This window comes from Drosophila rhopaloa, unplaced genomic scaffold (genome assembly GCF_018152115.1).
Source record: "Drosophila rhopaloa isolate 14029-0021.01 unplaced genomic scaffold, ASM1815211v1 contig_163, whole genome shotgun sequence".
In the NCBI taxonomy this organism is placed as follows: domain Eukaryota; kingdom Metazoa; phylum Arthropoda; class Insecta; order Diptera; family Drosophilidae; genus Drosophila; species Drosophila rhopaloa.
Window position 1 is genome coordinate 14818132 of NW_025335043.1, and position 12727 is coordinate 14830858.

Consider the following 12727-nt stretch of genomic DNA (forward strand, 5'->3'; position numbering starts at 1 on the left):
GGCTCAAAGTTGAATAAAATAACACTGTGGCAATAAAGAAGTATTTTTCAACAGCCAAATAACTGTTATTTCTATATTAATATTGCAGAATAATACAGAAATAGAATTAAATGTGTTTGCACTGGGAAAAATTATAAGTTGAATTGATAAGTAAATTGAAACATAAATATGTAGAATAAAACTCCACCTATGGCTTTATCAATATGGTTTGTATTTAACAGTCAGAGCCATAACATATTCTAAACAAAGAAATCTTAATTATTAAATTTGTTCGTAAAAGTATATCTAAACTTAATAAAAACTCACTTTTTTTATCCGCACAGTAAAAATAATGATTGTTTTGTGCAGCTGAGAACCTAAATTTTGATTCTTGGTTGATTTGGAAAAAAAAATGTTCACCGAATTTCGCATTTTTTATAAGGGGTAACACTATGATTTTTTGGGACAACTGGCCCAAAATAAAATTTCTTAGCTGAGAACACCAATGGATTGGAAATTTTTTACCGAATCCCACGATGTACAACATTCCAAGGTCCGACCATTATTTCCAAGGGTTTTGATCAAAAATCCGAAAAAAGAGATGTTTTTTTCCGGATATTGGCCATTAAAAACATAAATTTAAAAACACATTTTTATACCCTTGCAGAGGGTATTATAATTTCAGTCAAAAGTTTGCAACGCAGTGAAGGAGACATTTCCGACCCTATAAAGTATATATATTCTTGATCAGCATCACCAGGAGAGTCGATCAAGCCATGTCCGTCTGTCCGTCCGTCTGTCCGTCTGTCCGTCCGTCCGTTTCTACGCAAACTAGTCCCTCAGTTTTAAAGCTATCTGCTTGAAACTTTCCCAAAAGTTGTCTTTCTATTGCAGGTAGTATATAAGTCGGAACGAGCCGGATTGGGCTACTATATCATATAGCTGCCATATAACTGAACGATCGGAAATGCCATAACTTTGGTGTTTTTCAAGTTAGCAAGTTAGGAAGTTCTATGGGTTTTAGTTTTGGCTAATCAGTCTGACTTACCAAATTTCATAAGGATCGGACGACTATATCCTATAGCTGCCATATAACTGATTGATCGGAAATGCCATAACTTTGGTGTTTGTAAAGTTAGGAAGTTGGGATTATCTATGGGTTTTATTTTTGGCCAATCAATCCGACCTGCCAAATTTCATAAGGATCGGCCGACTATATCCTATAGCTGCAATATAACTGAACGATTGGAAATGACATAACTTTGGTGTTTTTAAAGTTAGGAAGTTGGGATTTTTTATGAGTATTAAGAATGCATTAATAAATAATTTTGGAGAATATAATTTACAGAATATTCTGCAAGGGTATATCAACTTCGGCTCCGCCCGAAGTTAGCTTTCCTTTCTTGTTTTGTTGTAACTTTGCCAAAATAAGACGCACAGGCAAAAGAATGACTATTTTGTCCAGCTGGGAACCTATACAATTAATTTCAGGTTGATTTGGTAACATTTACCACTTGATTTTTTGCCAAAATTGGGCCAAAAAAAAATTTTGGAGCTGAGAATACCAATCGATTGGAAATTTTGTAACGATTTCAACGAGGTATGACATTCCAACATATGACCTTTATTTCCAAGAGTTTTTATTAAAAAACTGAAAAATCGAGCTGTTTTTTTCTGGATTTTGGCCATCAAAAACATATATTTAAGACACATTTTTTCAGCGTTTTTTGTTGTAATTTTGCCAAAATGGGCCGTAAAGCCAAAAGAATGACTGTTTTGTGCAGCTGACAACCTACACAATCGATTCCAGGTGGATTTGGTAAAAAATTTTTTTTGACCGATTTTCACATTTTTTATAAGGGTTAACACTTGAATTTTTGGCCAAATTCGGCCAAAATAAAATTTTTGAGCTGAGAATACCATCGAATTGTAAATTTTGTAACGAATTCGGCGACGTATGACATTCCAAGATACGACCACTATTGCCAAGGGTTTTGATTAAAAAACTGAAAACATTAAGTGTTTTTTCCTGGATTTTGATCATCAAAAAAATATATTTAAGACACATTTTTTTTAACGTTTTTTGTTGTATTTTTGCCAAAATAGGCCGCACAGCCAAAAGACTGACTGTTGTGTGCAGCTGACAGCCTATAGAATCAATTCCAGGTGGATTTGGTAAATTTCATTTTTTGACCGATTTTTGCATTTTTGATAAGGGGTAACACTTGATTTTTTGCCGAAATTTGACGAAAATTAAATTTTTTAGCTGAGAATACCATTGGATTGAAAATTTTGTAACGAATTCAACGAGGTATGACATTCCAAGATCTGACCATTATTTCCAAGGGTTTTCATTAAAAAACCGACAAGTCGAGATGATTTTTTCCGAATTTTGGCCATCAAAAAAATATATTTAACACACATTTTAAACGTTTTTTTGTTGTAACTTTGCCAAAATACGAAGCACAGACAAAAAAATGACTGTTTTGTGCAGCTGAAAAGCTGTAGCAATTCCAGGTTGATTTGGTGAAATTTATTTTTTGAGCAATTTCCGCATTTTTCATAAGGGGTAACACTTGATTTTTTGCCAAAATTGGGGCAAAATGAAATTTTTTAGCTGAGAATACCATTGGATTGGAAATTTTGTAACGAATTCAACGATGTATGACATTCCAATTTAGGACCATTATTTCCAAGGGTTTTCATTAAAAAACGAAACTTTTGTTGAAGGTTTCGGGCTTTTGGCCATAAAAACGTTTTTTAAGCGTTTTTTTTCCAACTTAGATAATGTTTATATGTTTATGTATATTTTTTTAAGTTACAAATTATTTGTTTAATTAACATTGACAAAATTACATATTTATTTTTGCGAGTGTGCACTAAAACTGTCTGGCTGAAACTGTTGACAGGATGCGGATTTCGGTCAATCAATACTCCAGTGTCCGTTGTCCTGCGTCCTGCGTCCAGTGTCCTGTGCCCAGTGTCTTCTCCTGTCAGTCAGATTGCCCCGTCCATAAGTTTTGATGGTCGTGCGGCGCATTAAAATAATGAAATTGCCAGTAGATAAGGAGCATCGATGCGGCTGCCATTCCCGTTTCTAATCAATTTTATTTATTTGGCCGGGCATTCAGCGGAGCGAAACAGAGAGCCTCGGCGATTGTCTTCATGTTGGCTGTTGTATAAACAAATATATGCCGCTTTAAATGCCTTGCCTCCCAGCAAATCGCGTCTTTAATTGTTAGTTTCGCTTTTATTCCCATCTCGGGGACCCTGACTCTCAATATTTTTAATGCACGTTTGCTGTTTGCGCTTCCTTTGTTTGCCTTTCTTTATTTTCTTCTCCTTCTTTTATCATCTTTGCCTCACTTTAGTGCCTTGCGCAAAAAGGACATCTTTTCTTTTCGGTTTATTGAGGCACATGAATATTCTTTAGCTGCTTATATCCCGTTCCCTTGCTGTGTGCGAACGCTTTTTCAGGCATTTATTTTTCGCATTATGCTTTATATTTGTCCAAGGACAAGAATACTTTATGCATTGTGGGCTTGCTGTTATCCAGTTTGTGTTTCTTTTTCTTTTTTTAAGACCATTACCGCAGAGTGAAATATTGGAACTCGACACTTGCAGGATAAAATTGCTGTGTTATTGCCAGAAAAGCTGGGCTTTATGAAAATGCAAAATTGTTTTTAATACCCAGAAATAATTCATAATATATACCGTTTTGTAAGCACATAAATAGAAAACAAGAATAACTTGTTGGTAATTAATTTATACTTTTAAATAAAATCTAAAATACATAACACTCTTCTGAAATTAAAAGTTTGTTTTCAAATATAAAATAAATTCTTCATTCACCATCTTACAACTCGAATTAATATTTTTTCGTGAGTGTAAGCTCTTTAAAGTGACACTTCCCACCTTCAACTTAATTGCAGCTTAATTTCCTGACTTTTTATTTATTATATATATTTTTTCCCGCCATTCACTCCTCTGATAATTGTCCAATTAGACTGACAATAAAATAAAAGTTGTTGACTCACTGGCCACAGCTCATTAAGGGCACCTGTACCTTCAATGTTTGCTCTTTTTTTCTTTATGTTTGGCTGGGAAAATGGATTCGTCCGCGTGGGAAATGGGGAAAAGTCAATGCCAAAGGAGGCGAGTCAAAGGCTGGCATGATAAATGAGCTGCACTCGAATGCACACGTGGGACAACCAGGACTCCCAGGACATTGAACGCCCACTCTAACTTATACTGCCTTAAATACCCTTTTTGCAATGCTGTAGAATTGTTTGTTTAGCACACGGTTGAGCGAGTTTGTACGCGTGTGTTCTACTTGTCAGTCCTTGGACCGGAGCCACAGGGCGTATACGCAATGCAACGTATTTTAAGCTTATACTTCACGGGAAATACAGCCATAGCTGTAAACGAGATTCTCGTTAAATGAATGCCAAATATTTTCATTAACACTTCGGTGCCTTTGCTTGTTGAGCAAATTAAGTGCGAAAATATACAAAGCAAAGAAAAGTAAATTTAAATGAAAGAAAATACAGAAAACAATTACACCAGCTAATAATGTTTTATTTTTGTAAAATGCCGGTTAAATAATTCTAAATAATGTATATATTAATATGGGTGTTCATGTCTTTGTGAATTGATTGATTTTAAAGTTCAGCGAACTAAAAATTGCCCGAAGGACTTTATCTGTAAACTACCACTTCTTTGTCATTACTTAGCTTGAAAAATATGAGGAAGAACTGAAGGGAAAATTCCATGATTCGGATAGCTAGAGGTATCCAAAAATAAATCAGTTTTATTTACTTCCGCCAACTGTTGTCCACATCAGTGCTGCCACTTTTTACTTACAGAAAACGTTTTTGCCGGAAAATACACTTAAAGTCAATAGTTTTTTGAAAAATGGTGTAAAAATAAAGTTGTTTCATAAAAATTGTACCCGGCTTTTAGTCGATTGCCATCCATATCTCTCGATTGCTGCTTTTGGCCCCATTATTCATAATAAGTCTATGGAGTTTTGTGCAATTTATACAACTATACAAAAAAAAGTCTAAGATGTTAATGGTCGAAATCCTGTAACAAGATCGTCATAACTCTTTAAACTTTTAATATAATTTCCAATCGATTGGCATTTCATTCCATATAAAGTGCTTTAATTGTATAGTTATAGCCAAAATGGTTTTTTTTTGAGCCATTTTAAGAATTGCTTGTTCTGTTTTTTTGGATGTTCTGCCGGTTCTGTCCTGTTTTTTGAATGGGCTGTGGTCAGCACTGTCCACACATCCTGCATATGGACATATTTTAGTTTTCTCCTGTTTGCCCACGTAACTCGATGTATACCGCACACACATATTGGCCAATGCGAAGAATGGCAAACAATATTCCTGTTTACTGTTTGTCCCACCGGAATTGAGAGTGCCCTGCTCGTCTTTTTTACCATTTGTCCACAATTTGCTTATGCCCAGTATGCTCTTTTCCCCATGGCACTTGATGCGTAATCAGTGGGACAAACAGAATTCATCTACGACCATCTGCCCGGACATTGCTGACAAATCCGATTGGGTGTCGCATTAGATTTGAGGGGGGTGCGGGGAATCCAGCCCCAAAGCCAGGACCCTTCCTCCATGGCTCTGTTTCGGCTCTATTAGCTGGATTGTCTTGGCCATAATGGAGCTAATATGTATGTATATGTATGCAGGAGCTGTCTTTGATCCGACCACTCCAAAAGGACGAAAAAGGATGAGTGCGGGGGCGAGCACGTGCTGGGGCAATATACGTCGACTTTAGGTCTTCATTCGGCAGTGCCAGGAATATTAGTCAATTGAGAGCCAGCCCAAAAGAACACCATAAATGTAAACAGAACTTAACGAAATCCAGAAGCAGGGGAATAAAATCAGCTTTTAAAAGACTCCTTAAAGGGCAATTTGAAATTGACATTGATTTTGTTGGCATTCAAAGGTTTCAAACTAATAAATTCTTAAATAGAGTTTAATTTTAAAGGGCTTTTAAATTGTATTTTTGTGTTTCACAAGCCTTTATTGATTTTTTTAAAAATTAAAAACTAGGCATTGATTTTATAACGAAAAAAAAAACTTACAAATTTTGTTGAATTTGATAGCTTAGGCCAAACACATGTTTTACATTTTTGGATCTAACTTTTTCTGCTTTTTAGATTTTTGTGTTCATAAACGGTCTGGAATTTATCGAGTTATTGCAGCATATATCCACCTTCATTCAACGGATTTTAGTACCCAGCTAAAAGAAAAGTGCATGCTGAAATTTCCCCCAGGCACAGGAAAACCATTCTGGTTAAATGAAATTGAGCAAACGCCAGGGCACAGACAAAAGAAATGCCAAAAGCGTTCAAGATCTGAGCACACACAAAGGCAAGATAGGATAGTTGAACCGGCACCGTTTTTGGTCCAGGAACATGACTGCATTTCCATGCAAATTTCAAGGGGACTTTTTGGATTTTATTTGCAACGTGGAAAGTGTGATGCTGGCCACTTTCGAAGGCCTAAAACCGGAAGTGTCCCTGAGCCGTGAAACAATGTCTCGGCACTTTGTTATCCCTGTTAACCTATGGTCTGCCATTGTGCAGGCGCAATGCACTTCCAAAAATTGTAGCGAATTTAATTTGAAATTGTTAAGGGATTTATAAGAAATTTTTTCAAATAATATAACACCATTCTTGAATCACAAATATTTAAACAGGATCAATTACACAAATTAAACTACTTCAAAGACCAAAAGATAGTTTCCTGCCGAATTATTAAATTCTTAAAGTAATGGGTTTCTAATAAAATTAAACAAATATAAGAAAGTTTTAGGGTTGAAATACATTCCCAAGAAGCGCAAGAATTATATATATTTATCAAAATTTGTGTTTCTAAAAATACAGTTGAAATCTTATTAAAATTACAAACGAGTTATATTACCTATTTTAAAATATTTGGCTTTTCAGTTTTTAAATGCAATTTTATTCCTTTTTCTCTTAACATATAGTATTTCCATGGGTAAAGTAAAATGTAATTTTGTTAATTTAAAGTGTTGAAGCAGCCGTCTTTCAAATTCAAGAGCTCATTGCGATTGTGCACCTACTTCTGCGGCTGTACTTGGGTACTTGAGAATGCGGCCAAGAAGGCTGTGGCTTAAACTTTTCCGGGGTGAAATTTAATTTGCTGCACTTAAAGCTGCAGGCGCTACTTTGTCCTGCTCCTTATTCCTTTTTCCCTCACCATTTGCCTTTTTTGCCATTTTCCTTATTTTTTTTTTTTTTTGACTCCTCTGCGGACAGCATTTCATTTTATTCAGCTGCCAGCGTCGTGCGAGTTTTTATGCAATTTCTTTTTTAATTTCGCTCAACTTAGTCATGCGAAATGGCACTTGATGCTCCTTGGTTATGCGTGTGTATGCGAATCCTTAAGTAAGTGTGTGTCTGGGTGTGCGTGCCACTCTGCACATCCGTTTGAGTTTCATGGGAATTAACGCTAAGCTGCAGGAGCCCTCGTTTCCATCTTCGCCATCTTCCTTACTCCTGCATCTCGTTTTCCCGCTTTTCCTCACACACTTGCAGTGCGAATGAAGTGCGAAAACAGCAACTGCAATAAGGACAAGGACGTTGGCAGCAACAGTCAATTGTTATTTTAAGCTCGGTGGTAACAAGAAGGTAATGCAAATACTTCGGCCATCTCCATTGCAGACACACACAAAAACTTTTGCCACTTCACGCGAGGTGCCACGCCCCCTTGTATAACTTAACTTTAAGCGGAGGAAGTCAGAAAATATAGTCAGAAAGCACTTATCTTTATGAGTATAAGAATCTATTTTACTTTCAGCTGAGTTCTTATCTACTGATTTTTAAAAACATATTAAATAAGATAATAGATAGATTCAAAATCGTATATATGAACAAATAAATAGCATGGAATAAAATCCAAAAAAAATCATTTAAGGGCTTTAATAAGATTAGCATTTAAGCTAAAACCAAATCATATTTTTGAACTCTGAAATCCAACAGCAAGAAATCAGCAGACCTTCGAAGGCACTTTGATGCCAAAAAGCATTTTCATGTCGTTCTAAAATGAAGGCTGCAATGGCCAAAAAAATCCTTTTCAAGTTGCGGTTGTTTTTTTTGGTACCCGCAAATCACATTTTTACAGGACCTTCAAAATAATCGTACTTTAAAATTTGCAACCAGCTTAAAGAATTTTACTCAAATTAAACTTGGACGAAAAGTGGCTTAAGCTTAGTGGATAATAAGAAATAAAAACAAGCCTTTTTCCCGACTTTACTGCGATGCAAACTTTTGACTGAAATTATACACCCTTTGCAGGAGTATAATGAAGACAAGCAATTATTTCTTAGAAGGCCTTAAGTCTCTTATATGTATATATAGAACATTAACAAAAACATCTCTGCCACAATTTAAGATTCAAATCATTGTCTCAACAGTCATTTGACAACTCTAAACACTGCTATTTGTCTGAGCAAATTACCGCTCTGCATTCCGTTTAATCAGATTGATTGCTGTCCCATAAGTATATGTATATATAGTTCAGTCCCAGTTGAGTTGACAACTTCCAGGGCGAAACAATTTGCATTCCATCCTGGCCGAAGGATCCGGCATTCCGACGTGTGCAAGAGGATGCTGGCCTGAAATCTCAGAGTCAATGCAAATGCAGTGAGTAAATGTAGAGTAAATGCTGGAGCGTCTGTCGTGGCGGTAAATATGCAAATAAATGCATGGGACCGACCAAGTGCAATCACGTACCCTCACAAAAATGCGACAGGGTCCAGTACCCTGTTATCCTGCCATCCTTCCATCCTTGGCATACATAATTCAGTGCCACAACCACTCGGTTGTGTTCTCTTTTTTGTTTGATTACATTTCAATTTGTTGTGTCTTCCTTTTCGATTTGCCACCCACGCGGAAATTAAGCTGCAATGGAACGCACCAAGAATATACAAAAAGAAATTGTTTCCATGGTCATGTAAATGGTTATTTATAAAAAAAAGGAATTTGCCACAGTTCGTGCCTGGATTTGATTTATATCTATTGACATATCTTTACAGCAATTATTTTTTAATAGATTTTACCGTGTAACAATTGTGTGCAATATAAAAGGGATTTATTTTTTCTCTTCCAAATAAAAATAAATATATTTTTCAATATAGGATTTGGAACTATCATTTTCATGCTGTTGATCCTTAACTGAAGCACCCTCGACCTGCACGTGAAGAGGTAAGTCCTTCGTGACTGTGACGGGAATTCGAGTAACTTGTTTTCAGTCCTTTCAGAATTTAAGGAAGACCAACGAACCGAAAAAGAAAAAAGAAATTAATCCATTTGCGTCATGCCGAAGTTTTAACACCCTAGCAAGTATTACAAAAATTTAATATTCTATTAAACGAATACTTTGCGTAAAAAAAGGCGGACAGTAAATAAAGTAAATACCCCTTTAAAAATGTATTTTAATGCCTAAAACAAATACCTTTAGTACTATTATATATATGTGTACTTTTATCTGGAGTGGTACGTTTAGGTGGTCTTCACTGTCCTATTCAGTGTTCAAGAGGAATTCAATTGACTGATCATCTAATTGCTCTTTTGTAGCAATATAAATTCCGCTACAACTGACATTCAAACAAATTGCTAGGCCATTCAAAAACCAGCCGCAATAACAATTTCGAAAATGGCTCCTCCAAAAAAGAAACAAACTTCGTTTGAACTCCCGTAAATTCGTCCCTTTTCCCTTTGACTTCCACTCAATTGAACATTTCCAGCGTGGGCAAATGAAAATCGTTTCGAAAATGTTCACAATTGCAATGGTAGGCCATTGAAATTCGTTTACAAACGGATTCCACACTCACATGTCCGCTGAAATCACAAAATCCTCGCAGAGGGACACTGCTGACGTCATGTCAACATTTTGCATGGAATCGAGGAACGAAAAACGGAGAAATTATTGTAAAAATAATTTGAAATGTTTTGAGTGATCAACGAAAAGCCGCGAATAAATAACAACAGCATGACTGAGGTCTGGGGAAATATATTTTTATTTTCTTATTTTTACTGGTGACGCAAATAGTGAGCCATTTTCTGTTATTTTTAGCCAGTGGTCGGCGGCGCATGTTTTCATAATTTATGTGAACTTGATTTATTTGTGCGCATTTCCGCTCGTTTCGATTCCATTACGATTGGTGGAACGCTCCCTTTCCGTTTCGCGTCCCCTAAAAACCCCATAAACTTGAACCTGATTAATGTGCCCCGGCACGATATGTGAAAAGTGTTGCCTACTTCTGGGGACCTGTTAATTGCCAACCATAAAATTGGCCAAAACGCTCCCTAACACGCGAACTACCGGGGTCCTCGAAAATAAAACAAACAATTCAATCTGCTCACAGTTCCTGAAAGTTCAGGACTCTGGACGTGGCCTAACGAGCTGCAAGGAGCACAAAGAACCATTTCCTCCGTTTCCCAGTTTTTGGCTCACCCAGCCAGGCAAAATTAAATTTACAACAAACAACATCAGTTACATGTCGTCACGGCGAAACTGGGATCCAAAGGGCAGGACCAGGAATCCGGGGTCAGGGAATCGGTGACTCAGAACAGGGAATTACACTTTGAAAAAAGGTTCACAACATATAAAACAAATTTACATTTATTTTCTTAATTTAGACAACATTTCTTTAAAGACATATCATACAAAATCAATACATAAATTTGTAGATTACAAGAACCTCACTTCATTTAGGAATTAAAAATATTTTCAGATAAATATTTTTAAAAATTGTGATAGAACATTGAAAAAACGATTCAAAAATGGAATCTAAACTAATCATAATATTAGCAGGCTTGTATTTGAATTAAATAGTGAATTGAATTGAAATAGTGGTTGAAACACATTCTCAGCTTTATATTCTTATCTACCTTTTTGTATATATTTTCCAGGATATATATTTTTTTTGAGTGCCGCCACAGAGGGCAGTAGGCAGGAGTTCACATGTCGGCGCCGCTTTTTCGAGGGTCCTGGGAACTGACGATGGCTTTATAGCAATTTAATGTGTTCGTGCAGTTCTTGTTCTTGTTGCTGTTGTTTCCACTCTTGTGAAAAATGATTTCGCTTTGCTCTCGGCCACAGTCACGAAAAAAACATACGAAATACAACAAAAAAGACGAGCAATTTGTTGGCCTTCTAGGAAAAATCATCACAATGGCGGCTGTTTAGTAGGCGGAATCCTTGATTTGGCTTCTCCTTAAGTTAAGGGAATTTCGCGTTCATTTACATACACGAGTCTTATTATATACATCTGGTAATTGGACTCCCCATTAATTTTTTTTTTGTGGCTCGTAGGCCTTCATTTTGTAGTAGGCGTTTCACCACATGTGTGCAATCATTTCTTTGTTTTCGTGCATACTTAAACTGTTTGTTTTTAACTGGGGATTTATTTTTTTATACAGTTCTTAAGTTAAATTCAGATAGCTGTATACATATTTTTAAGATCTTTAGTGTGTGTTTTTACAAAGCAGATTTTAAATGGAAACTTAATATTTATAGTGCTATATTAATTTAACGAATCAGTTCAAATAACCACAATTATAAATTTAATGGGCTACAGAAAAATATCCTTTGCACTCTGGTTTGGCCTCCATTATTGTCACATCCGACATGCCATACTATACGATACTATATATATATATATACCACACCAAGGGATATCAATAAACTCTGTGGCCTGCAGCTATTGATTGCCGGGTGACATTGAACCTTGACATTGTTGCCTTGGAAAAAAGGATTCCCCAGTGCCTGTTCCTGTGGTTTATTAATTATGCTGCTGGTCATCGCTCGTGGCTGGCCATAAATTAATGACAGCGAGTTCAGTGTCCCCTAAAATTGCTGCAATTATTTGGAATATTTTCTTGGCGAAATTGCTGGCAATTATGAAAATTAACATGTTTCAGCATAATTGCACACAAGAGCCGCAAATTGCGCCACTACAAAGTTTATACATATTCATCACTCCCACATAATCTTCAAGAACTCGAAAAGCTGCTGGAATTCCTGTTTTTTTGCGTGTTGGTCTTGGTTTAATCTGCTTGCTTTATTTGTCATGCACGTCCAGGTTGGTGAATTAAATTTGAATTTTCCAAACCCGCCTGTGGGGCAACAACACGGAATTTCACAAACTTTTTCTTGCAGCTTCCGGGCTTTGACTTTAATTACGTTTTATTTGGCTTTTTAAGTGTTGCAGTGTTGTGGGAAATATTAAGTAAAGCTATCGAATAAAAAAAAATTGTTTCATATTGAGTCACTTAGTTGATTGAAATAAAAATACCTAACAATATTCTGAATGACTATTCAGGAAAATTCCGTTTCCGGATAATTTTAAACTCTATTTTCCACGCTCTTCCCACAGTGCGACCTCCTACAGTGAGGCCTGAGTTATTGCCTCCATTTCTTTGGCCTGTCAACGCGGCCATTTGAGAGCCATCTCAGGGCCATGTCAATGATTTGCTTGACTGGAATGCGGCATTTATGCTGAGCCATCTATGCAAATCTCCGTCTGCCCGAGGGACGGCTAAACCCATTTGCCATTGTCATCACGGTGCAAATGGAATTTGCCTGTTAACTCTTCCATCTGGTCACCTTTTGCCTGATTTTGCCGCCCGATTTTTACGCAGTCGTCAACCCGTCGAAAGCGACTTATTTGGCACACTTTTCAGGTGCGAAAA